Source organism: Dipodomys merriami, unplaced genomic scaffold (assembly GCF_024711535.1).
Source record: "Dipodomys merriami isolate MVZ:Mamm:240054 unplaced genomic scaffold, mDipMer1.0.p SCAF_4, whole genome shotgun sequence".
Classification (NCBI taxonomy): Eukaryota; Metazoa; Chordata; class Mammalia; order Rodentia; family Heteromyidae; genus Dipodomys; species Dipodomys merriami.
In genome coordinates, this window is record NW_027205603.1 from 32975493 (window position 1) to 33002181 (window position 26689).

General features: G+C 37.2%; 1 protein-coding gene across 4 annotated transcripts in view; it reads right to left on the reverse strand.

Annotated features, from left to right (window-relative positions):
* Positions 1-26689, reverse strand: part of Tox (thymocyte selection associated high mobility group box) — a 308061-nt gene that overhangs the window by 217844 nt on the left and 63528 nt on the right. Inside the window, exon 1 of one of the 4 annotated variants that reach the window (XM_069990775.1) lies at positions 13954-14039. The exons of the other annotated variants lie outside the window; for them this stretch is intronic. The gene's annotated coding sequence lies outside the window, so the exon portion shown is untranslated. Of the gene's footprint in view, positions 1-13953; positions 14040-26689 lie in introns of those variants that run through there. 4 annotated transcript variants of the gene reach the window in all.

The following is a 26689-nucleotide window of genomic DNA, read 5'->3' on the forward strand; positions in this document are numbered from 1 at the left end:
GTGCTTATTGCCAGTAAGAGATGATTTACTGCAGAGTTGATTTTAGCTTACAATTCAAACAGGGCAGACATTGTAAGGCATTTTGAGCCATGCTCAGTGAAAATATTTCCAAAATAAGTTATATAATCACTACTTTATTTAAAAGGTTTGTGTAGGTTTTTTTCTTGGTAAATCAGAATTTTTGGCTGGAACATAAATTATTATTACATTCTACAAAATGTTATTCTGCGGAAGTAATAAATATGAGCTGGGAATTGTATTGGATAGCTCTAGACCTTCATTCTGAGAAGTGAGTATTTTCAAAACAGTTTTTAGGATCTCACCAACCTGTCAGGTTCTCACATTTCTGTGGTTGGCTAATGGTCTGACAGTAGTAGCCAGCAGGTCTCTGCATTTTCCTACTTCTAAATACAACGGTCTAAGAAACCTTACCACCAACCTGGCCCAGACAGTATGGAGAAGGCGAGCTTCAGATCATCTAAATTATCTCATTACTGGATGATACTTTTTAAAGACTATGTGTATTGAGTGCCTCCAAAACAAAATAAGTGTCTGAAATCCAAAAAAAAAAAAAAAAAAAAAGAGCAGTGCTATTATCCTGTACATTTAGGCTGACTGATCTACTTTGTTTTAAAAGCAAAAGTATTAGATGTATACATAGACCAAAGCCAGTCAAATCTGGCACAGTTGTCAACCAATGGCACTATTAAAGATAATATTAAAATACCTTTTAAGTATTGCCTAGCAACAAAAAAATATAGTAACCAATGGTTTAAGTCAGTTCTATCAACCAACTTTTACCAAAAATACTGTACTTATTCTGAAATGGCACAAAAACAAGGGTCATATTTACCCTTCCTTCCTCTCTCCCTCCCTCCAACCCTCCCTTCCTCCCCCACTTCCTTCCTTCCTTTCTTCCTTCTTTCCTTCCTTCTTTCCTTCCTTCCTTCCTTCCTTCCTTCCTTCCTTCCTTCCTTCCTTCCTCTTTCTTTCTGTTCTTTTATTTCCTTCCTTCTTCCCCTTCCCCTTCCCCCTCTCCTTTCCTTCCTCTCTTCCTTCTTTCCTTGCTGTGATACTTGGCATCAAAACCAGGGCCTCAAACACAATGAAAGTACTCTACCGCTTAGCCACACTCTCAGATCTTCATTATATCTGTTGAAATAAAAGTATAATCCTCATGGGAAAAGTTATGTAGCGTGATATTTTAGTGATATTTCAGAAAAATTTTAACAAGTAAATGGTAGAGTCAAAAATATAGTTAAGTCTGACTCCAAAAGCCTATAGCCCCTAATACTTTAGCTTTGGAAACACCATTTGGAATATATATTTGTAAAATTTGTATTCTGGATAAGCTGACCTTTAAGAACCTTCTGGTAATGACTGATTCTATGTAACTACATAGTACTTCATAATACAGTTGTATATGAGGAGGTCTTTATACCAAAAGGAAAAGAAATAGTAAGTTTGTTCAATCCATAAATCCATTAGCTATTTATTCAATTTAATTCATTGGATAAACATTCACCAACTACCTATTATCCAATCCAAGACTGAGGCCTAATCTCTGCTCCCACTGGTGAACCAGTATCCAATCAGGGAGGTAGCAGTCCTATAGAAGCAAAGCAGAAAATCCTACATTCCTAGCAAGGCACACAAGTCCTTCCTAACAGAACCCCATCCTACTCTTTTGGCTTCCTCGGAAGCCATTTTAACTCTATTACAGCTACATTTTCAACATTCCCCATGTCTCTGCCTGCTTCACATTTAACCCCTCTGCCCTCTCCCCTTGGTGGCTTCGTGATCCTTGTTATCCTGAACTCATCATCCTCAAGGCTGGCTAAATCTCTCTCTCTTTTTTAAAGCAATAACCCTCTCACCCCACCCCCCCAAAAAAAAGAAGGTGAGGGAGGTCACTTTTCTGAAATCTATGTGCACACACTGGAATGGATTCTGAAGGTACTGCTTTCAATCTGATAAATCAGCTTGTCCAACCCTGGGATTGGATAAGAAAATTTACCAGACCTAGAATCCACTATTTTTGTCAGTCCCATAAGCTGGCAACCCTTGGACAATGAGAAACACAATTAACCACACTTGCCATTTGAGTGACATTCAGGTACCATGTACTGGATACAGTGATTTTTATCACTTAACTTCTCAAAAGTTTCAAGTTGCCTTCAGAAAGAAGTATGTTTCACTCAAATCCTAATATTTAACCAACGTTTGTCATCTCCTGCCCGAGAAGTATTAACTTATGTGCAAAATTTCCATGAGAGCAGGAGACAATACAACCATAGAAACCCTGTAAAATAAATCCAGCAACTACAACCAAATATCCCTGCAATTAGGACAGAAGGAGGGAGACAAGCATGGGGGGGGAGGCGCAGTTGGGAGCATTTGGAGGTGAGAGGGTGACTGCTGAAGGCTTTCATGTTTACAAAATTCCATTTACACTTTTGCAGTCTTTATCCGTGGTCTCCCTATGTACACTGCAACCTGCTAGGAAACAGATTGCAGAGGAAACTCTCTGGTTCCTAAGCCAAGTGATGTTCAGAGTATCTGGTCCTAGGCACAGTGGCACTACATTAGTAAAACTCTAGGTTACACAGAAGACTCTAAATGTTATATGTCCACATACAAAATCTCCATTTGCCAGAAATACCTATCTATCTAAGAGATGTTGGAATTACAGACCATGAAATCATCCTTTGATTGCATTTCAGATTAAAAAGAAAATGTCATCTCTGTGATTTGAAGACATTTTTACAGGCCATTGTCTTTGTTTCTGTATTAGACACACAAAATGCAGCTTTGTGGGAACTAACCAAGTTTAGTTTAATTTTTCAGTAACTTAAACATGGTTTAAAATGTGGAAACATTTTCATTTAAACTCAGCCTTTCTGTTTGACAACACAACTGGTTTGAGTCTAAGTACCTTCCTAAAAACATTCTTGATTTGTTGCACAGATTTATATCTTTTCATGTTCCCTCTTATCATTAAGCCAATTATGAAGGAATTATTACCTTTGCTCAATCTGATTTTTTATGGGCTTTACTGCAACAGTCTCATCACTCACACTACACTCATGAGATTGGTCTGTTGCCCAGAAGTGCACAAAATATGTTTCTGGTGAACTCCCATTAGTCTTACGAGAGTTACCCGTACACATACAATCTCCATCAGAAGATGAATATAGACTTCTATGTATTTGAATGCAGTAATAGATCCTGTCTTGTGTAACCATGACCTGCCGCTCTTCGCTCACGTGGTTATTAGCCAGTTAGAGATAGGAGAGCTTCATATTTCATTGCTATCCCATGTGAATTATTAAGTATCAACTCCCCCCCCCAACATTAGGTCTTACAACTCTGTGTTCAAAGCAGAAACATCTTTGAAATCTTTCCAAGCATGACTTCATAAATAGATAATATACTACACATTAGAACTAACTGTATGGATTTGTATCTGTTACTATGATTTATTCATATAAAATAGCAATGAGCTTCCCATCATAAGAATTTCCTTTTAATAGTGCTAATCAAAATACTTTTAATTGTTATTGAAACAGCAGCACATGTTTGACCCAATTATGACTAACTTAATATACCACTATAAAAAAAGCAAGTTTTTTTTCTATTTTCAGTAAGAGTTCATAAATTTGCTATGCACATACTTTCAACTCTTAATTTAAAGCTGATGACTATAAGAGCTATAAAAATGATACATTTCAAGGCAGGGAAGGTGGCTTAGTGGTAGAGTGTTTGCCTTACATTCATGAGGCCCTGGGTTCCATTCCTCAGCACCACATAAGCAGAAAAAGCCACAAGTGGTGCTGTGGCTCAAGTGGTAGAGCACTTGAGCTGAAGAGCTGAGGGACAGCACCTAGGCCCATAGTTCAGGCCCCATGACAGCGGAAAAAAAAAAGATATGTTTCTTTCTTTAATACAAACCTCAACAAAACAATGATTTTAGGAAGGCTTAAGAAAATAAATTTTCTATCTTCTTAGGCACAGAAAATTGATTGCTTGCAGAAAATGCATGTGATAAAGTTTAGGCTATTTCAACAAATGGTTAGTATTAGGAAGATCTAATATATACATATGTATAATACATATTTATGTACATTGTGTATGGTATACGTGTGTAAAGTGTACATGTATAGATAACCTATGAACAAAATAACATCAAAGATACAAACTCAGAAATTCAGATCAGGTTGGCTCCTTTCTTTTGTCTACATATCCTCAAAGGAGAAAGAAAAAAGTGTGTGTGTGTGTGTGTGTGTGTGTGTGTGTGTGTGTGTGTGTGTGTGTGTGTCCAGTTTGTAAGCAGATAACTTAGAAAACTGGATGCTAACCCTAAAATACTAAAAAAAAAATACAAAATTTTTATCATTGGTTTCTTTGGACTGCTTAGCCAATTTCTCAGCAAATATTCAGGCTCACAAAGTTGTAAATTTGTGAACTGAGGCTGTAGGACATTTATTTATTTGGTTTTCATCAGCATACAAATAGATAATTGTTCTCGTTTGGGGCAAGAACATTTTCTAACTAAAATACTTTTCCCCTGGAGGGAATGATACTGTCATTTGTTTTTATTTTCAAAATGAAAACAAATGGAAGTATAAATCCTGGGGGCAAGAATGACTTGTCTATTTCTTTCTCTGCGCATTCTCATGTATTCATTTTTGGTTAGATGGAATATAGATATAGTCCCCGCCCCTCCCCCACCCCTCCATAGCTTCCACTGCTACAAAAAAAACGTATTCACTTGCTGTACAGTAATTAACAGCTCTTGACTGGAACACTGCCAGCATGTACAACGTGACACTCTTCCTTTGAACACTAACAAAGTGCATAAGTAATTTATGTTGGATTAAATATCCCTAACAGGGACCCTTAAGTAACCCAATCACTTTAAACAGGCTCCACATGCATGCTCCTGAGTAGTGAAAATGTCAGACAGTGATAACCTACTAATAGCACAATTCTAACTATATTCCAGCCATTAGCATTTTATGACATCAATCCTCATTAAACCTGGCAAGGAAAAAGATACTAATGTTTCCCAATTTTACAGCCAAGGTGGAAGAGAAATGGAGAAAATGTAGACAGGTGCTGTCTCCCAAAAAGGATTAACATTTTTTAAAATGTGGTAGCAATTTTCTGTTAGTACCTTTGTTTGCATTGAAAGAGAGACAACAAAGAGGTAATGGCTACAAGGACCTCCATGGAATCCAGCCAAGAGAGAAAGAAAAGACTGGTATTTCAGCCATTGTGCTCACTGCTAAAGCACTGTGCCAACTCATCTTCCAACCCATTATATGAAATTTAATTTAACCTGCTATGCAATTAATTCAGATGTTCAGCCTATTTTTCTCATGGCAGAATCCCTCACACAATGCCTTATTTAAATATTAATCAGTCCTCTTTCAATTAGGACTAATTTGCTTCACAGGGTTTCTCTCATCTTCTGATTGCAGGAAAATGGAGGTAACTTGCAACGTTTGAGGATAATTAACATGGTATTTTTATAATACTGATACATCAAATGGGACCTTAATGAACCCCGCTGATTCCATTTAGTAAAGCATGCCTCAAAGTTATAATCAAGAGGAAAGCCATTGCCATCTGTTTAAAATACTAAGGAGCACAATTTAAACACAAAATGCTTATTTCTCTAAACTGTCTATTGTAGAGGTCTGCAAAAGTCATTTTTTCTGTGCAAACTAATTGTACAGTATTTCAATTCAAACCTTTTATTGCATATATACAAAACAGTGACATCTTAAGATGCAGGGGCCCTGTTTAATTAAATGTTGACAACCACAGAAATAAGTAATGTTTGTGCACGTTACTTCTTTAAGGCACACTGCACAGTTGATGGTAAAGCAACGGTAGTAAGTAGTAGCAAGTTGTACATTTCTAATAACTCTAATATTTTACAGCTCTTTGTTTAATATTTGAAGAACTTTTCTTAACAAAAGCCATTGAAGCTCTATGAAATGGAAAAAAAACATAAGCATATGCTGTTCGTTTGCTGCTTCTTACGTCACAGAGTAAACAGGTTAACATTTACACATGACCAGTTGTTCACAAAATGTTCCATCTGCTTCCAGGCAGGTTGAAGGTCAATGTTTTAGACTGTTGTTCTAGAGTTCCTTGGTAACATGAAAGCTATTGAGGCTATTGGCTCCCAGGTCATTATCAAGGCACTCAACATGCGCCAATGGTAATAAAACATGATTGATAACAGATTGCCTATTTACAGTGTTTACACTATAGCCATGAGGATTTCTGCTGTTAACTTTTGAAAAGGTAGGTATCACCTATGTATGTTTAAAAGAAGAACGAGGATCGCCCTGTTTTTCTTTAGAAAACCACTGCACATGCTAGGTCATTATGTCAGAAACATTATAGATCAGACTTCACAGCAGTAAGAAGTCCCAATGGACATCTCTCAATATTTTGGATGTATTTACTATATGCAAAGGAAGGAACTGTTGGGGACACAAAGATATAAGAAGAATTCTCTAGTTATCCATCCCCAGTGGAGGGAGGAATATATCTATTTAGATGATATCTAATCTCATTTTGTATTTTTTTTCTGGTTTATTTATAGCCAAGGCAAATGAACAAGAAAAATAATGTGTGTGGAATAACAGTGATAGATTGGAGAAAGAGATTAGGTTAAGGCATCATGGAAAATGGAAACCCACAGCTAAATTTAGGCTATTTTATTCATCTCACTTAATAGTGCTATGAAACTTCTTTTATCTATAGTAAATAAAACTTAGATATGTGTTCTTCTTGTCATTGAACAAAAAGACAAGTTCGACACATTTCTCTTCGCAGTGCCCACTGCACTCAGGTAGCACAGACTCAAAACAAATCCAATGTTGGTGGATTTTTATGAGAATCATGTGATCATACTGCAACTAGTCTACTGAGTACACACTGTGTTCCAAGTGCTATCTATCTAATCACAGATCATAAATTAGAGGACAAAAAGCTGAGGTGCGCTTCTGCTTTCAAGAGTCTGCTACTCTAATGAGGAGAGACAGCAGATTCAAAAACTGACAAATAAGTGGGGTACCTTCTACTCATACAGATTTGGAAAGAATATGAAGTTAGGCATTAAGGATAAGAATTGATGGGAACATGTTTTGAATTGGGCAATCAAAGCAGGCCTCTCTGAGAAAAGGTGACCTAAGCTAAGACCTAACTGACTGACAATTAACCAGTCTTAAGGAAAACTCTGCCAATCTAAGGTCGTCTGTAATTGAAGTTGGATAAAGTAAGCCCGGCCAATGTAAGAATCACTACAACTAAATAAGCAAACTAGAAAAAAAAACTAAATGAGACTGGAAACAAGGCCAAGAGCTGAAGAATGAGCAGGCCTAGCCTCATAAAAAGAAACCAGGCCAGACGTGGGTGACTCACATCTGTAACCTAGCTGCTTGGGAGGCTGAGATCTAAGGATCACTATTTCAAGCAGTTGAGGTGTGAAAGTCCATTAGACTTTTATCTCCAATTAACTACCAAAAAATGCCAGAAGTGGACCTGTGGCTCAAGTGAGCTCAGGAACAGTGCCCAGGCCCTGAGTTCAAGCCTCAGGACCAACACAGAAAACAAAAGGGGAAGGGGGAGAGGGAGGGGGGAAGAGAAGAGAGGAGAAGGGAGGAGAAGGGAGGGGAGGGGATCATAATTTTTTTTGTCTCCAAAGTTTACTGGGAAGGAATCAAGGGTTAGATATGAACTGGTGACCTCTTCTACTCTTCCAGGTACAGAAGGGATGGCAGAGGAATACATTAAAAGGAAAACCAAGACTAGTTAGGAAAGCCAAGTAGGCTACACTCTGACTTGTCTATACTGGGGTATCAGATACTGAGAGAAAGAGATATAGGAAATACAGGTATGGACATTAAAGGAGAAGAAAGGTATCAATAGTGACTTTGAAGATGTTGCCTTAAGTTATTGAATGCCTCCTTCTGGGAAGGGAACATTGGGGGAGGAAGAGTTTACAGAAAAATTATCTAGAATTCTTTTATGATCCCTTGAAGCCCCTAAATGGAGCTGAGACAGTACAATCATAACTCTTAAAATACTTCTCAATGCCATTTAATATTCTGATAGTTACTATTATATCCTGTACTTTAAATAATTTTAGTGTATATTTACTACTGTTAGTGACTCCATAAACAAATATTCCTTTCAAATCTGGTGATAATCACTTTCTTGAAGTTTTGCTACCATGCTTGCTTAGGCCATGGCCTCTGTGCCTTGGTTTCCCTATGTCTACTCCTCTTAGTAGTGCCTTCACTGTTCTTCATAAGAGTGAAGGCTAGTGCATATGACTATTTACTGCATGGCAGGCCCAGGGCTCACTTGAGTACTGTATCATTTTCTGTAAAGTTCACCAGACACTGTGATATAAATATAATCCCAATATATACTAAGAAGTCTGAGAGTCATGAAGCCTGGACATCTCTACTAAAAAACCTCTCCTGATGGCTGAATTCGGCCAGACCCTTTCTTCTTAAGTTCTCTGAACATCTCTGCTATTGTGAATCATAAGAAGACTTAAAATAGGGTCCCTGGATTCCTTGACATTCCTTCTAGATGACCCTTGAGGGCAAGGATTAGATGAGACTCATCTTTTTGCTGTCAGGCTGGTGTCCCTAACATATATGAAGGTAGTCAGTAACAATGCTTGCTGTACAGTGGCTGGTGAATAGCTAGAGTTCTGGTTTGGGATAATGAAACTTGCTGAAGTTGGACGATGGTGATGTTTGTATAAAAGTGCTTGAGGCCACTGAAAGGGTTCAAGGGATAAGGTTTATGTGCATTTTATGTAAAGATCAATGCTTAGTCACCAGTATTCCAAGAAAGGAGAAGTCATGTGTAATTTATTCCAGGCATGAATGTAAACATCTGGTGAGCTTCTGATTAGGAGACTCATCGCAGAGAAAATAGGTCTTGCTGACTTAGAACTAGTCATAGTTATATGTCCAAAATCTCCATCTTGTCATTAGACGATTTACATACAACAGAGGTAACATTGGAATGTATATAAAAATTGTGTTTAAAGTAGACTGTTTAGTCTACTTTGAATGACCTAGTGTGTAGAATGGACTTTGTGGAAGCAAGGAGACCAGGATGGGGTTGATCCTGGGCTCTCAGGAGACTTCACTACACTAGTGCAAATTTCTCTAGCAGTTGGTTAGCTGCTTCTGCCTTTTCACACACAAGCCTTTGGAATGCTCAGGAAAGCACACCGAAAAAAAATGTGCCCCAACAAAAATTTGAAAGTAGGCAAGACTTGTATCTGGACTATCTATAAAGGGGCCATACCAGACTGAAGTCCCACTCTGCATGACGGGACTGAGTTCATGGAAACCCTTTTGGTAAAGCCCAAGAGTTCTTCAAGCTCACCATCCAATTACTTATCCCTCACAACATAGGAGATTGTATCAGTCTCACAGTTTAAAGACAGAACGGCTGCCAACAGGCCAAAACGATCATTAATAAGTTAACTGTTACCAGATAAGATTGAAATCTATGCCAGTGCTATTTTAAAGTAATCTCTACTCTAATTACCACAGCAGCTGCTGCCAAAAATTCAAACTCTTGACGCAGGCAGGAGCAAGGAGTCCAGGCTATGGGTACACTTGCAAACACCTGGATACACAGCTGATGTGTGTGCCCTTCCCTGTCCACACCCTTATCCCAACACCCTCATCTTCCAGGAAGAAAAATGCACAATAACCAAACTGTGTTACAAACGAAGCTGTACTGTACAATGCCCCACCCCCTTAAGAACTAAAACTTAGAGGTTTGTTACCAGCTTTCTGATGCTCACCTAAAAGCCTGCCCCCTGATGGGTGCAGGTGGTGAGAAAGATAATTGAGGAGTTCCCCAGCACCCTTCCCTACCCCACTGATTCACCTTTGTCCCATTCTCCATCTAGATTGCTAGAGCAAGAGAAAAAAGTTGGAAGAAAAGGGAATAAAACTTCAACTTTACCAAGCTTACCCAACTTTCATGTATATGTTATGTCCTGTTGAGAGGACTTCCAAGAAAGTATATTATTTATCTTCCCAGTGACTCTAGGGTGGGAGCAATCATCATCCCCACTTGGTAGATGAGCAAATTTAGACACAAAGAAATTAAGAAGCAGCTCAAAGTCTTATAAAAGGAAATGGCAGAGCAAGGTGACAAGAATCCCACAAGGAGGCACCATGAGGTAGGGCTTGGCTCCCCCCACAAGTCCCAAGTTAGAAGTACAGTAGCCAGAAGAACAACCTGGCACACCCTCCCTGGCACTAGATCCTTCATTCACCTGAGCCCAGCACCAATATATTTTCACAGAATGCTACAACATTCTCCCATAGCCTACTCTACTATTGAATAACTGAACACTTGCCTAACTAGATCTTTGTTGAAATGAGTGTGCTTAAACTATCAGAGTAAAAATATACAGACATCCCCTAATCCAGTGTCACTGTCCATGGCCTCATCAGTTATCTATATCAACGATGGTCCGAAAATATTAAATGGAAAATTCCACAAATAAATGCTTGTAAAATAACTTTTATTGTAGTGCACTATAACCATTCAATTTGTTTATTATTGCTGTTAATCTCTTATTATGTCTGAGTTTTAAATTAAACTTTGTCATAGGTATGTATTCATAGAAAAAAATGTGTGTAGAGTTTACTACTACACTCTTAGTTTCAAACATCCACTAGGGATCTTTGAATAATTTCCTCGTGATAAAGAGAGACTCCTATTCAGCAACAAAAGAGAACAAAAACTTTCTTCCCATATTCTTTGGGAGGGCAATCACTGTGGCCATTGTTTTGTGTGTCCTACAGTTCTGAGTATTCATTCAACTCATAGCTCTACTGGAAGAACATTATGGAATGTTCTCTATCTCTTGTCCCCTGCCCATTAACTCTTCATCTGTCTGCTATAGAAACTAGTAAGTTAGATTGTTCATACCTATATAAGTCCATACACTCAATCTAATAAAGCAATGTATTTCTATTGCTAAGCAACATAAATGTGTGTAATTGGAAAACCAGTCTAGTAACCTAATGTGACCGAGTTATGGTGGCTACAGTAATTCCAAAGATTATCTATCTTCCACTCCTATTTTTTATTTGCTTAAGCAAATAAAAGCCAAGCATTTCATAGCTGACATATAATGTCTTCTCAGAGCCTATTAATAGCCTGCTACTTTTCTAACACGCATTAATTCAGCAAATATGTCAAGTAAGATGTGAACAAGTGAAGGCAAAGTAAGGTATACACAACTACGGTATACTAGAAGCTCAAAAACCTAAAATGCCATGACAAAGTCTTCTTATTTGTTTGTACTTAAGATTGGGGATAAGATGTCAGCAATGTGAATGACAAATAATCATAACAGTAATAAAGGTGACAAATTATGCTGAGGCAAACCAGGGGGTTTCTTGTCTAGAGCAGGAATTGGTCTAAGTACTTTATATCTATGAACTCATTCAGGCCTTGTAACCACATTATGAGGCTGTGTTATGTTTTGGTTCTTCAGTTTCCCCAAAAGGCCCATGTACTTCATATGTGGTCCCCATTTGACAATATTGGGAGGTAGTGGAAACCATGTGGTGGAGCCTATTGGGAGGTCTTCAAGTCATGCCCTCCAAAGGTACTGTGGGACTCCAGCCTCTTGCTCTTTTGCTTTTCATACATAAAGGAAGCAATGTTGCTCCACCACACACTCCCACCACATTATGCTTCCTTGATACAGAACCAAACTGATAGGGCCAGTTGATAATGGGCTACAAGTTCCAAGAACTTTGCTGTTTCTAAGCTGATAATCTCAGGTATTTGTTAATGGAAACCTGACAGACACTGGTGGTTATGATCATCCTTTCTTTATAAAGGAACAAATGGATGAGAGAGGCAAAAATTCAGACTATTCTTCATGGCCACAGTGAGCAAGTCCAAACTGCCATTTGGGTCCTGGCTCCAGTCTTGGTGTCTATCAAGCATAGATTATTGTATCCATAAATAATAGTTGCATTTAGAATGTTCTGAAAGCTCAGGAAAAGAAACTCAGGCCAAATTTAGGTTGATGGAGAAAAGTATTTAGAAACCTTCTAGAAAGAGATGTCTGTAAGTAAAGTTTTAAGTGTGAGAGCAGTTATGTGAAAATAATGGAATACAGGCAGTTCCAGATGGAAATTCATAACTAAAATCATTGAGCTCAGAAATAGCTGACTGCTCTTGAAAACTATAGTTTTCCAAATATGGATTGGTGGTTGCATTGAAAATAGAAAGTTGCCCAAACTGCAAATCCTCTTACCTGGGTACAAATCCTTAGTTTTCTCAATCAGGGAAAATGTCTATCTCCATCACCTCTCATTCTGCATTCTTAGGAAAACTGTCCCAAGTAACTGTTTAATCATTTCATGACCTTATTGGTCGCACTGGGACATATAACTTTTAGAAATCTTAAAAATATTTAGTATCAGGCTGGGAAGGTGGCTCAGTGGTAGAGTGCTTGCCTTGCATGCATGAGGCCCTGGATTCGATTCCTCAGTGCCACATAAGGAGAAAAAGCTGGGAGTGGCACTGTGGCTCAAGTAGGTAGGGTGCTAGCCTTGAGCTGAAAAGCTGAGGGACAGTGCCCAGGCCCAGAGTTCAGGCCCCACGGCCTGAACAACAACAACAACAAAATATGGTAACTGTAACCCCTCTGTATAGAATCTTTACAATAAAAAATATTTTATATTTAGTATGCCAAATCTTGCAGGCAGCAGTTCATCCAGCAACTCTATTCTAAATTAGCAATGAAATCATTTTCCAATCCATCAATCAAATAAAACCAATTCATATATTTTCAGTATGTATAAGATGAATTTGCCTTAATCATCATTGGTCTTAAGACTGGTATCATTTAGAATTTATTTTTCTTAAGTCTAGGGTGGGAGAGAGGTGAAAAATGGCTAATATTGTTGATGCTGATAGGGCAGCCAAACCCAGTAAGACAGGTACCTCTTTTATATGTGAGCTTTTGAGGTGTAAAACTTTTCTGTGGAATGTTTTCCTGCTGGTGATACCAATTAAATCCTAAAGTGCCCAATCTGAATTGTCTGGTATTTTTTGTGTGTACTTGTTTTAAATATACATCAATTATAATAGCAATCTTTTCAGTTTAACTGAAAAGATTCTGAGACTGGTGGGAGAGGGTTGTGAATATAGCCCAGTGGCAGAACATTGCCTAGAATGTACAATTCCCAGGGTTTGATCCCCATCAGAGGAAAGAAAACAAACTTAAAATCCATTCTGTTATAATACTGAGTCTATTATCTCGCTTTAAAGAAAGGGAATTTTAAGTGCCTTTCACAATATATAACTGCTATAAAAAAAAAAGTTCAGGTGTGAGTTACTAAACTTGGTGTGAATGAAATAAATATTTGTTCAAGTCCATTAAAGCAGATGACTATGAAAAAGCAATCAGAAGGCAAGCTTTTGTTTTATTTTTGTTTTCTTACAATCAGAGATTTAAAATGTTCTTTGGTTGTGCTACCTCTTCCCTTTGATTGAGCTGAGTTATCAACATTTTCCCCCACATTCCATCTGAGTTTGGGGGGCAACAGTATCATTGCTCAACAAGAATATAAATAGTCATTTCAGGGATATTACGGGGCTTACTTTCCCTCCTTTTAATAAGGCAAAAGACACAATAGTCTTAATTAGGGTTCACATTGGCACCCAAATGATTATATCAGAATATTAAGGCTGGGAAAAACCTCTGGTTTGAACAGTTCCAGTCTCTGACTGTTATAACATGCAGAAAGTCTTCCTGCAAAAGAGGAAGCCATTTGTTATCTCCCAAGCTCCTTAATTAGCAGCCTCCCCACACCCACCCCCTGTGACAGAATGTTAGATTCTTCAACCACTTACTTTAGAGGGCAGTTTGCGCTTCTTCTGTTTTTAAACCTCGGTTGGTTCCATTTTCAAGTCAATAACAAGTTGACTGGCAAGGCAATAAAAAAGAAAATCTTACCCTCTATTGCCCTGAGATCCTTAACCTACTAGATGAAATCTGATGAATGCCCTGCAGTCTTTACGCTGCTCCTAACTGGCTTCCAAGCAAAGGCTTATAGATTCTCTAGGAATTTTTTTTTCTTGGTCTATGGAAAGACAGTTAGGCTAAATGACCCCTGACCTTTCTTCCTGGCCTTTAGAATTAAAACAGTACTACCCAAATACACTGAAGGCACTTAACAAATGCCTTACTGGGGTAATCCTACATTATGTCAGTTCACATCAGCCATTTGTTATTGGGACTTAGCTAAAAAAGTATAGCAAGTTGGATTAAGCAAAGAATGTCAAACTCAACCAACCTTAATCAAATGGATTTGATATGAAATGAATTCCAAGTACATTGTTTATGTACTTGGTAGGAGTGAAATGAATAATTATCAAATATTTTCCCAATTATCTTCTAATGAGTCTAAAAGAGTGTTCCTGTACTAGAAGACCTATTGCGTTGTAATAGTGCTAACACTTCTGTTCTGAAAACAATAAGCCATACATAGTTCTAGGATTAAGGGCTCATTTTTTTCCTTGCATACTATTTCTTTTTAGTTTTCATTAATATTTCCCTCCTTTTTTTTTAATCACTTGTCTCCTTTTATTATCTTGCCCGCAGGATGATGTTTTCTCTTTTTATTTTCTTTTCTCATTTCTTTCATCATGATTCTAACTATTACATTCTGGCATGTCACTAATTTCCCCTCTAGGCTAAACATGAAGAATCTAAAACATTTCTATAAATTGTCAGAAATGGTTTTGCTGATTTTTGCTTTTTTCTTTCATTCAGAAAAATAATCAGCAAAAAAAAAAAAAAAAAAAAAAAAAAAAAACCCTGGAAAGCCTTTGTGTATTTAAATCTGAATTTGGGTGGAGGAAAATTAATTTAAACACAGTTTTTAACTGTAGCAGACCCGACACATTATTGAAACAACACTTGGTGTTTAACACTTAATTCTGTCGATTTACTCACCCATTTTCCTCTCCATTAAAGGGGGGGGACCTAAAAACTAAACTTAAACGCATGGTTTCAATGATCCTGTTTAACAGAATTTCCTTCCATCCCAGAAAACTCACAGGTTCTGTTTTTTTTGTTGTTTTTTTTTTTATCTTGAACTATAACTAAAGGTCAGGTTCAGGCCTCTAACAGGTGCAGCAGTGGCCTCTGACTCTGCAAACCACCCACATTTTGTCAAGCTCTACAAACACCAATTTGACTGCTAATATTCTGTGCTAAAGGCAGTAATCACTAGTTAAATAAACCATTTGACTGTACAACTGTCAACATGACCATAATCTGCTCACACACAGGAATCAACTGCATCCCTGGGCCAACTACTGAAGTGTAATAGACCCAATTATGCACTGCTGCTGGACCTCAAAAGCCACATCATCATGGCATAGGCAAAGCCCACCTTTCCAGTAAAATCTACAGGAAGCTTTGAAAGAACAACAAATCAGAGCTCCCTTTGGAGCCATAGGCCATTGCCTTGGGAAAGGGAAGTACTGCCTTCAGCTCTGCCAAGAGCCCCACTGGCTAACCTCCCCAGCCCTCATTGTCCACCCTCCCTGGCTCCTCCTTAACTGCCAAAGAAAGAGAAATATGGCCTGGTGTAGGTGGCTCATGCCTGTAATCCTAGCTACTCAGGAGTTTGAGATCTGAGGTTTGCGGTTCAAAGCCAGCCCGGGCAAGAAAGTCCGTGAGACTCTTATCTCCCATAAACCACTAGAAAGCCGGAAGTGGCACTGTGACTCAAGCTATAGAGGGCTCGCCTTGAGCGGAAGAGTGCAGGGACAGCGCCCAAGCCCAGAGTTCAAGCCCCACAACTGACCAAAAGGAAAAACAGAAAGAGAAATATGAATTAGAAAGAGCCCAACTTTTTGCACCTCAATTAGCCCCTGCAGCCAAGTAAGGTCAAAACATACTTTGGTATCTGATAGAACATGTTAAATCTTATATGAATGTCACTCACTGCAGTGGAACCTCTGGAAATTAGCAAGGGGTTCCTCCTAAGAGGGGATTCAGTGTGTGTGTGTGTGTGTGTGTGTGTGTGTGTGTGTGTGTGTGTGTGTGTGTGTGTGTGTGTGTGTGTGTGTGTGTGTGTGTGTGTGTGTGTGTGTGTGTGTGTGTGTGTGTGTTACCTAGAATTAACTAGTCTTGGGTACTTTGTGTATGTGTGTGTGTGTGTATGTGTGTGTGTGTGTGAAGTACCTAGAATTAGCTAGTCTTAGGTACTTTATTTTCATTTCTCAACTGTTTTCATTGTCATTTAATCATACGCATTAAATGTAAATTGTTCTATTCCCTTTTAAAAGCTATTTGATTACTGGAATTTTTTCTCTTTTTTTCTTTCTTCCTTTCTTTCTTCCTTTCTTTCTTTCTTTCTTTTCTTTTCTTTCTTTCCATCCTTCTTTCTTTCATATGTGTTGGTACTTGGGCTTGTTTAAAATTAGGGCCAAAGTGCTATTCCTTACCCTTTAAAAGTCTATTTGATTGCTGGGTTTCTCTCTTTTTCTTTCTTAATTTCTTCCTCCTCCTCATCCTCCTCCTTCTCTCTCTCTCTCTCTCTCTCTCTCTCTCTCTCTCTCTGTTTCTCTTCTTTCTAGCTTTCTTTTTCTTAGTTATCTTCCTCCCATTAGGAACACTTGTACTATAGCCAAATAGATTCCATGTAAAGCCAAAATTGTGTTCAACAATTAAAATATTCTGGTTACTAAGAATAAAGGGTCAAGAGACTAATGAATTTTAGATCACAGAAATTTCATATTTATGATTTTTTGTCATATCTCATGTCAAAGACAGCAAAGGGTAAGATATAACAAAAGTAAGACTAATCAACCAAACACTATTTGCTATCACTCACATCTATCTTACCATTCCCCCTAAAACTGATGTAAGATAATAAAGCCATTTTGGAGCTTATTGAATCAAAGACTTTTAAAGCCAAAGGAAACATTGTCTGTTTACATCTCATGCTTTCTTCATGTATTAATCCATTATGCAAACAGGGGAAGAACAACTGAAAAAAATTTACTTCTTTGTGGGAACTACTAGTACGATTATTAGAAAACATGAAGAAATCAACAACTATTGTTACTACTGAATTTGCTTCAACCCACTGTCAAGTCCATATTTTTAGTTCTTAACTATGTACCCCTTCAGTGCTTAAAGACATAAAAATCAATGAATCAGATAAATGAGGACAGAATAAGATATGATTCTACATAGTGATCTGGTTAATTTTTTTAGGTACCATACTGGACCTTACTTAATTGTAGATATTAATTAGTCTTTTAAAAAGTAATGTGGAGATGGGCACCAGTGGCTCACGCCTGTAATCCTATAAATAAACTACTCAAGAGAATCCAGAAATGGTGCTGTGGCATAAGTGGTCGGGCACTAGCATTTAGCACAAAGAGGTTAAGGAACAGTGCCCAGGCCCTGAGTTTAAGCCCCAGTACTGGCCAAAAAAAAAACAAACCAAAAAACAAACAAACAAAAAAAAACAGGAATGTTGAGATAATTCAGATGAATTTATGTCCGAATTAGTTTTAAGAGTCCAAAGTGACTTTTAGTTCCCTAATTACCTGAAGAGGGTTAATTTTAGGGTATTTCAAATTTGGAGATACTCCCAAGAAGTCAATCAGATATGTGTTAAAGGTGAGTATTGTAGAACGTACCTGCACTATCCAATTAGGCAGGGTCTAATAGAAGAATCACATTCCAAGGATAAAACTGGGGAAAAAATATCACAAAACCCTATATGAAAAATAACTAAAGCTTTAAACAAAAACGGCATAAAGTGTGTTTTAAGTGGTAGAGTGACCATCTTGCAAGCAAAAGGCCCTGAGTTCAAACTGCAGTACCACAAACAATGTGTATATGTGTGTGTTTATGTATGCCAGAGCAATGTAGAAAAATGTTATGATAGAAACTAGCTGCAATCTTCCAACTAAATAGTTTGTTTGAATATTGTTACAATACTGAACTGTAAGATGAAAATCAAAGTGAAACTTAGTGAATAAAGCAGGCAGTTTGTTAGACAGCAGATTGATTCTACAAACTAATGTAAATCAAGTAACAAACTTCATGATTTCCTTTTCTATAGACAATTCTGGAAGAGGTATTACCAACATGTTTCTAACAGTGGCAAGGTTTTGGGACTCACTATTTGGAGTTAGAGGGGACATCACTTATTTGGATCTATAAATCCCTGCAGTTCTCATGATTGTAGAGGCCTGGGTAACTATGTATGTCCCTCCTCTGAGCAGAAGTGCTGAAAGGATGTGATCCTGAAATGTCTATCATCTCTCAGATACAGTAGGCTTTCTTTTTCTTTTTTTCTCCCTTCTTTTGTGGTGTTGGGGGCTTTGAAAGGACTAGGTAGGCAAGAATGGAGATTTGATCAAACATGTGGAACTGATTTACACTGGCATTCGGCCCTGAATTCATTTAAATTATGATACCAAATACAGTAGAGAAGGACCAAGACTTATGAATGGACACTTCCTGTCTTTGAGTGGCACTGATCCCCAAGGGGTGCCCTACACCATAGATCTTACAACCACAAAAATCTACTCTTCCTTTTTTCGGTTCCCTTTTTTCTTTTGGAACCCTTCAAATCCTCTGTGCAGAGCCATTTCTCTGAGCCAGCTTCGGTAAAACACTTACAAACCACAAAATTATGCTAAGAGGTTAACACTCATTCCATAATAAAACTGTGAGACTGTCTGAAATGCAGAAAAGTTATGGTGCTATCATTAAAAACTTCACAAGGCAGGGAGAGGAATTTATTTTCCCTTTCATGGCACTGATCAATAATAATAATAATAATATTAAAAAGGTGGATGATGGCCACCAACACTGTGTGAAGCAACAGCAATGCCAACACTGTGAATAATTAACAGACTTGAAAATATAAGTAGCTTAAGCCAATCACACATTTGGCAGAGGTGAAAGTTGACCCTGGTAACTTGCTACTACAAGTGTGCTTTTCTTCCAAAACACAATTTCCCACCTGTCCCTGGCTGGCTCTAAAGGGCTAATTTCACTGTCTATATTTCCATAAGCTGAAATCTAAAAATCCTAAAATCTGAAATCCTGAAGTAGAAAACAGGATATTTATAATACTTTATATTCAAAGCATTTCAGGTAGTTTTTGGTAAAAGAATTTTTATGTTTTAAAGTAAATTATTTCCGCATTATATATGTAAATATAAATATGCATACTTATATATGTCACAAATGCACGTACGCATACCTAGATATATATGTCACATACACACATAAGTGTACATATACGTTCTTCATCTAGTACAGATCAGTAAAATCTCAATTTCTTTTTTATTAGGTTATAATAGAATATTTTAAAATTCTAAACACAATTCATTAAAAATACAACCTGTCTCTTCTTCATATTATATGAAGACTAAAGAAAAGTGGGAGCATTTAGTGTTACAATGGCTGGCATTGTTTAAAGGTATTTCTTAATTTTGACTTCCTTAATTACCTGAAGGTAAACTAGCTTTACAACGTCGGTGGGGGGGGGGAGGAGGGGAGGGGAAGGAGAAGGATTGGGATTGGGGAGGGGGGGGAGGCTGGGAAGGGATGTGAAGGGTAAACAAAGGAGGAGGCTGCAAAGCTTGGTAAGAAATGTACGCATTATCCTGCCCACGTAATTGTAACTCCTCTGTACAGTATGTTCACAAATAAAATTAAATTAAATTAAAAAAAAATAACAACAGCAACAAAAAAAACATATTTTGTTTATTATTTCAACAAGAGATATTTAGATGCAAATTATATATGTAGACAAATTGAATAAATAATTTTACCTGGCCACACATTTTGGACTGAAAACTTCATCTTAAATATAATTATTCATTTCAGAATGGCTTAGGAAATTTAAGAAATCAGACCTGTAATTATCACTCTCCTAAACAAACTCTAGAGGTGAGGAAGCTTTTTTTTTCCCTACCTAGAGCACATCATTTGTGGGCTAAACAAGATCATCAACACAGGCAGACTGGCCACAGTCAGTTGACTAGAGTCCAGGAGAAGCATACCAATCTGTCCTGTAGATTCCAAATGATTCTCAAGCCTTATACAAACCACAACTGCATGTATTACTCCTGATCCACCCACCTTTGAATAGAATTACCTTAACACAATACTACGATGGATTTTTATCATTTTTCAGTCTTCATTGGATGAAAATTAGGCTTTTTCCTATGTCATTTCATACTTTTTTTTTCTTTTTCCAGGTACTTAGCTTTCCTACTTTCTCACAATTTGCTTTTTTTAGTTTTCACTCCCTTAATTACCTGGAGATACACTATATTTTTCTTAGTTATTATTTTTAACAAAGCATATTTAGACACAACTATACTGTGTTTCTTTTAAAATGGGAAAGAGAGTTTCACCTTTGATAGGACCCATCTGTTATTTTCTATGTTTATGTGATGGTGGTAATAAAAGACTTTTAAAAAATGCCTCAGAGCTCAAGATTTTATTTTTTTTAATAATTCATAGGCAAACCTAGTAACCAGTGAAAAAATAATTCTGTTGCTGAGATGCAAAGGAATTATGTTTGATGTTTAATAGCCAGAATTTCATTTCCTACTCATGGTTGTTATTTGAATAATGGCATAATCTAGATGCATAGTTGTTAAGTCTGCAAACTATCACAAGGTCACAAGGAATTCTAGAGCGTTTGGGGTCCCTCCAATAGCCAATGAAGCTGATTCTCAATCAGCTGGGAAGCAATACAGTATAGGTGCTCAAAAAAATGTAGATCAGCAAAATTCTAGGGTTGTGGGCCCCATGATCTCTCTTCCTCACATATCGGGGTGGGGTGGGGGGGCTAATCAACACTTTTTAAATCACGATAAAGTAATGACTTAATAGAAGTTGACTTTTACTCAAACAAATATTTGCTGGCAGAGTACCTGTGGTTATTCTTAAATAAGGTGAAAACATTTGAAGATTATCATTTGTCCTTGAGTTCAGAGAATGTAACAGAAAGTTAGAATGAAAGCACACCTCCAGTGATAGTTCCAGTGCAGATCTTTCTACGTTCTGGACTAAGTGGGTTTACTTCATACTTTTTGCGATGTTAAGTCTGGCAATCCCAACCCTTTCCTGTGTTTATGTCCAATCATCACTGGGATCACCTGGGTTTAAGACCCTCTGTGCATAACAATTAACTGCTGCTAGCTGGTAATCTTTTTTAAAAATAAGTTTTTTATTGTGAAAATACTGTACAGAGGGGTTACAGTTACATGAGCAAGGTAATGAGTATATTTCTTATCCACCATTGTTTGTTGCCTCCTCCTTTGGTTTTCCCCTACCATCCATCCCATCCCTCCCACCTCCTCAACTACACTTCCCCACCCCCGGCCTAAATTGTAAAGTTCGTTTTTCCACGTCTTGTACATCTCATTGTTGTAATGGGTCAATCTGTATCCCTATTTATTGTTGCAATGGGTCAATCTGAATCCCTATTTAAACATTTTGTGTTTTCCCTTCCCCTCCCCAAATTATACCAACATCAAGTACAGTGAAAAAAGGGGTTATGTTGCATACTTTTATCCAATCCTTCTTTGGACAATGAATACCTAAATTATGGTAACATAAATCCCATACTTATGCAGAGTCATCTGAGGGCCAGGCCATTTCGATTTCTGAATCATACCATAAGAACTTAATAATGGCATTCCAAAACGTTTTCTAAATTAAATATTTAGTTATATATCCTGCTATTGATTAGTTACTTCAAAAGAACCAAATAAGTGCACAAGCTGTATCAACACTTTCAGTCCTTAGGGTCGTATCGGGCAAGATGCAATTTCAAAGAAGTAAATAATAACCTAGGTGTTAATGAAACTCAGGAATGCTAAGGGTTTGTAATTTACCAACAGGGAGCAATTGAGGCACCGAAAAAGCAAACACCATCTTCCAGTTGCAAACTAATACTCAGAGCCTGGTATCTCAATAAAAAGCCCGAACATCATCCATAAGACGTGATAAGCTTTTCAAACTACAGGTGCAGTGTGTATCTTGTAGCTCCTCAGGTAATAATGCTATGCACCTTGACATAGGTTGTTGACATAAAGGAAAGGAAAAGGAAAGGGGTTCAGCCTTCCTATAGTTCCGGTTGCTGCTAGGAATTCTCACATGTTCTCATTGTTCATAATGGCTACATGTAGTTTAATTCTATAATTAACTGTGTTGCCAGTAAAGTCCCAGAGGCAAATCAAAAGTTTTAAAGATAGAAGGGACCAAAAAGTCACCATCTAAATGAACTCATTTCAAACTATCACTAACTGTGGGTACCAGTAGAGTGATTTATGTCTATAATTCTAGCTACATAGGATGTAGAGCTCTGAGGACAGTAGTTTAAAGACAATCCCAGGCACAAAAGTCTGTGAGACTCTTATCTCCAATAAACCACACACAAATACAAAAAAAAAAAAGAGAGACAGAGAGAGAAAAGAAAAGAAAGAAAGAAGAAAAAGAAGGAAGGAAGGAAGGAAAGAAGGAAGGAAGGAATGAAGGAAGGAACGAACGAACAAACGAACGAACGAACGAAGGAACGAAGGAAGGAAGGAAGGAAGGAAGGAAGCAAAGAAGGAAGGAAGGAAGGAAGGAAGGAAGGAAGGAAGGAAGGAAGGAAGCAAAGAAGGAAGGAAGTGAGGGGAGAAAAGAAAGAAAGGCAGGCAGAAGTGGATAGTTGAGTACATAAGAACTTCATTCAAGAAGCCCCAGTACCAGCAATAAATAAATAAATAAACCCTGAATGATGTTATAAACAGATTCATTTAAATAATCATAAAACTGTAGGGATCTAATGACATTTTTCAAAATTTCCATCTTTGTATTATAAATGAATAGAAAATATTATGTCTGAAAGTTCTCACAACACATGTGCCTTTAAAAAAATCTAGCAACTATTTTGATTGACATCCAATAGAAGTGAGTGTAACAGTATATAATTGCTAACAACTGCTAATTATTAATATAGTCATATAAATTCAAAATATATCTGAAATCAATATTTATAAAAACTCTCTATTTTCCTGAGTAACCAAGCTATATTCTTTCCTGTTCACAAAATGAAGACAAACATGATCTCAAAGACTCCCACAGCTACTCAACCATAAGAAAAATTCTCAAAATCACCCTGTCTTATACATTTTCTCTTTCAACCCAGTGAAAATATTGTTAATGAGGTGAAGCAAGATGGCAGCGTAGGTGGGTTCCTCTAGCTGGTCTCTTCACAGGTACTATTCGTGCACCAAAAAATGTTAACACAAGCTTGAAGAAAGCCAAGGAAGAGATCATAGTACCTGGTTTTATGGGCTGGCAGGGTTTTGGTTCTAAAGGTAATGACAAAGTCTGTTCTTGGCACTGCTGCAGCACTAACTAGGAAGCAACTGGGCTAAGGACGTATGTGACTACTTTAGCAATAACACTCTGTACCTGTAGTCAGGCACCTCTCAGGTTCTACAGAACTAACAATAGTTCCACATCATGAGGATAACGCAAGATGAGGAATTTAGGGACCTCACCCCCAAAAAGACAAAATGTATAAATAGCAAAATTTCTGATCTTCTGAGTTCGTGTTCATGTACCTCTGCATAAAGATCAAGAAAAGTAAGAAGTTTTCTTTATTTTTATCCTATAATGAATGAAGCCCCAAAAGAAAAAGAAAAAGGAAGCCTTCTGCTGATTTTTCCTACAGATATTATTTAAACACTTAAATAACATCCTGTACTTAAAAGTAATTTGTACTTCTGCTATAATCTACTGTTTATATTTATGTATGTGCAAGCACTCTAGAAATATTAATGCTTGGGAAGTTGTTATTACAAAGAAATAAAATATTTTATAGTTTTTCTATGCAACCATAAGCAATTTTAAGGTAGTTGAAATCCAGGCCATGGTGTCATTTTCAATAATAATATAAAAAACCAGTTGTTAAGCCAGGTGCTGGTGGCTCAAACCTGTAATCCTAGCTACTCAGGAGGCTGAGATCTGAGGATGGGGGTTCAAAGCCAGCCCGGGCAGGAAAGTCCCTGAAACCCTTACCACCAATAAACCACCAGAAAACCGAAAGTGTCACTGTAGCTCAAGTGGTAGAAGTCTAGCCTTGAGCTTAAGAGCTGAGGGACAGTGCTCAGGACCAGAGTTCAAGCCCCAAGACCGACCAAAAAAAAAAATCAGTTGTTACTTGATCCACTAATGAGACTATAAAAAAAAAAAACAGCTGGTGATGTAAGTGAATATACATTTAGAAAGCATCATGATTGTATTGGAATCCATAACATAAATCAGTTTGCTCTTTCAACTTAGGTACCATAAGAACAGTTAATTAATCACTCAACTATTAACAACCGTGACTCATACTTCACATGGTAATTATGTGGTCATCCAGAGAATCAATGACAATTAAGTAGCTGATCAATAAATTCTCCTCTTCAACAGTCACAAAGATCCTAAAGTTTTATGTCCATTCTTTTAAATAAATTAGAGGAAATGCACATTTTCATTGATATTCAAAGCTAAAAAGACCTGAAAATCTAACATATTTAAAAATATAACATCTTCTACTTTTTAAAATCCGATGTGTTAATATCATATCTACAATATATCAAAGTTGCATTAAAAACTGGATTTAGGTGGGAAAAAAAATCTCCCTTAGCTGAATAAGATACTAAAGCAGGCCAGTACCTAAGCAATTATTCAGACTGATGAGAACAGCAGTATGGTAGACCAGCTCTCTTTTTCTAATCTATAAATTATTTTAAATCTCTTGTTTAAGGGAAAGGAATTCAATAGGATTTCAAACAATGGATTTCTAACCCTCAGGTAGAAGAGCATTTCTGTTGGCTACTGATACCTTTATGAACTACTGAGTTAAGCCACTTCTATAGATCACACAGTGCTTTATAGTTTCCCAAAAGAAAGTGAATCTGTTTGAAATATGAGTATTTGGAAAGTTTGTCTCTCTTTTGGAACTTGGTCAAAGAAGACAGAAGAGTAGAGTGGTGGGGGTTCCTATCTGAAGTAGGCTTTGAAAATTAAAAGCACAGAAGTCTATGTTCTTGTATTATATAGTCATACTAATAAAAGCAATAAAACACATCCAGGCAATGCCTGACACGAGCAATTTCATAAGCTTGGTATCGATCCCCAGATTCTTTTCAAGTGAGGTTACTTTGCAGTAACCTGTTCCCTTGTGAATTTTCTCTCCCTACTAAGCCTTGCACTAAATATATAAGAGAGCTTGCAATTTCATGTTTTGTGATGATGTATTGTAACTTTTGTCCTATGGTAAAGCTCATTACACAGTCAGAATTCATGCCAGGGCAGGAGAAAGGCAGATAAAATATAACAACAGCTCAGATCTGACAGGGGAAGTAGACTTGGAGTTGGAACCATGGGCAGTTTTAGTCTCTTTTCACAGATGTAGCTGGAGTGGATTTTTCCAAAGTCACATGAGCTTCCCAAGTCTATTTACATACTAGAAAGGATAACCAAGGTGTGAAGCTCTCACCTGCATATGAGGATGTAGCTCAGTGGCAGACTACATAGCTATACTGTGGAGAATAAAGTCCAGGTTTAATCCCCAGCAAGAAAAAAAAAGAGTTCAATATTCCTTTGATTCAATTCTTCCAATTAATCAAGTTAACGAAGTAAAATTTTTTTTTTAAAAGGTAAGTGAGATACCTTTACTGAGTTGAAGTGTTTTTCCCTGATACAATGTTAAAACACTAGTTTAATTAATCTCTATTATAAATTTAAAAGCAATATCCTAACGAGGAAAATCTCATACTTTCACAGTCCTAATTGCTTGTATCAGTATAAAAACCTGAGTAGATTTTAAACGCTGAAGATTTCCAGGTGATCTTCATTGCCTTACATCCGTGTGGTCAACAGTATGATTTTTTTCAGAATTTTGCAACTTTATTTTGATGGAAAAAATATTTTTGCTTTTTATGTGAAATGTTTATAAAATAAAACTTGAAAATAAAATAATAAGAAAAATACCAGTTACTTTCTGCAGCATTTCAGTTGCTCAATACAACAATCTTCACATTTATCCCAACAAAGGTAATAAATCATTCACTAAAACATTCTTTGCTTAAGAGATCAATCATTCCATCTTCAAACATTCACGGGATTGTCTTATATGTAGGTACTATACTGCAATGCTCACATGTTTCAAGATGTAAAGTTATCAGCAGAATCAGGATGGCTTCTAGATGATTTTCCAAACATAAGAGAAAGGGTTGGTGAACATCTAACACCAGATATTATCCACAAACTGGCTGTAACTCTACTATCCAGGGCTTGAAATTGAAGACCCTGAGACAGGATTTGTTTCTTTTGTAAGAAACAGATTTCCCACTACCTGTAAAGGATGACATCTCTTTTAGTTCATGTATAAAGAAACAGCAGCTGGATTTAAAAGAATATCAGAAACAATGAATAAATCTAAAATAATCCATAAAAAGGCAAGGCTTCTATGAGATACATGAAATAGTTACAAAGACTACAGGATCTTCAAGATACAAACATAACACAAAACTGTCAAAACAA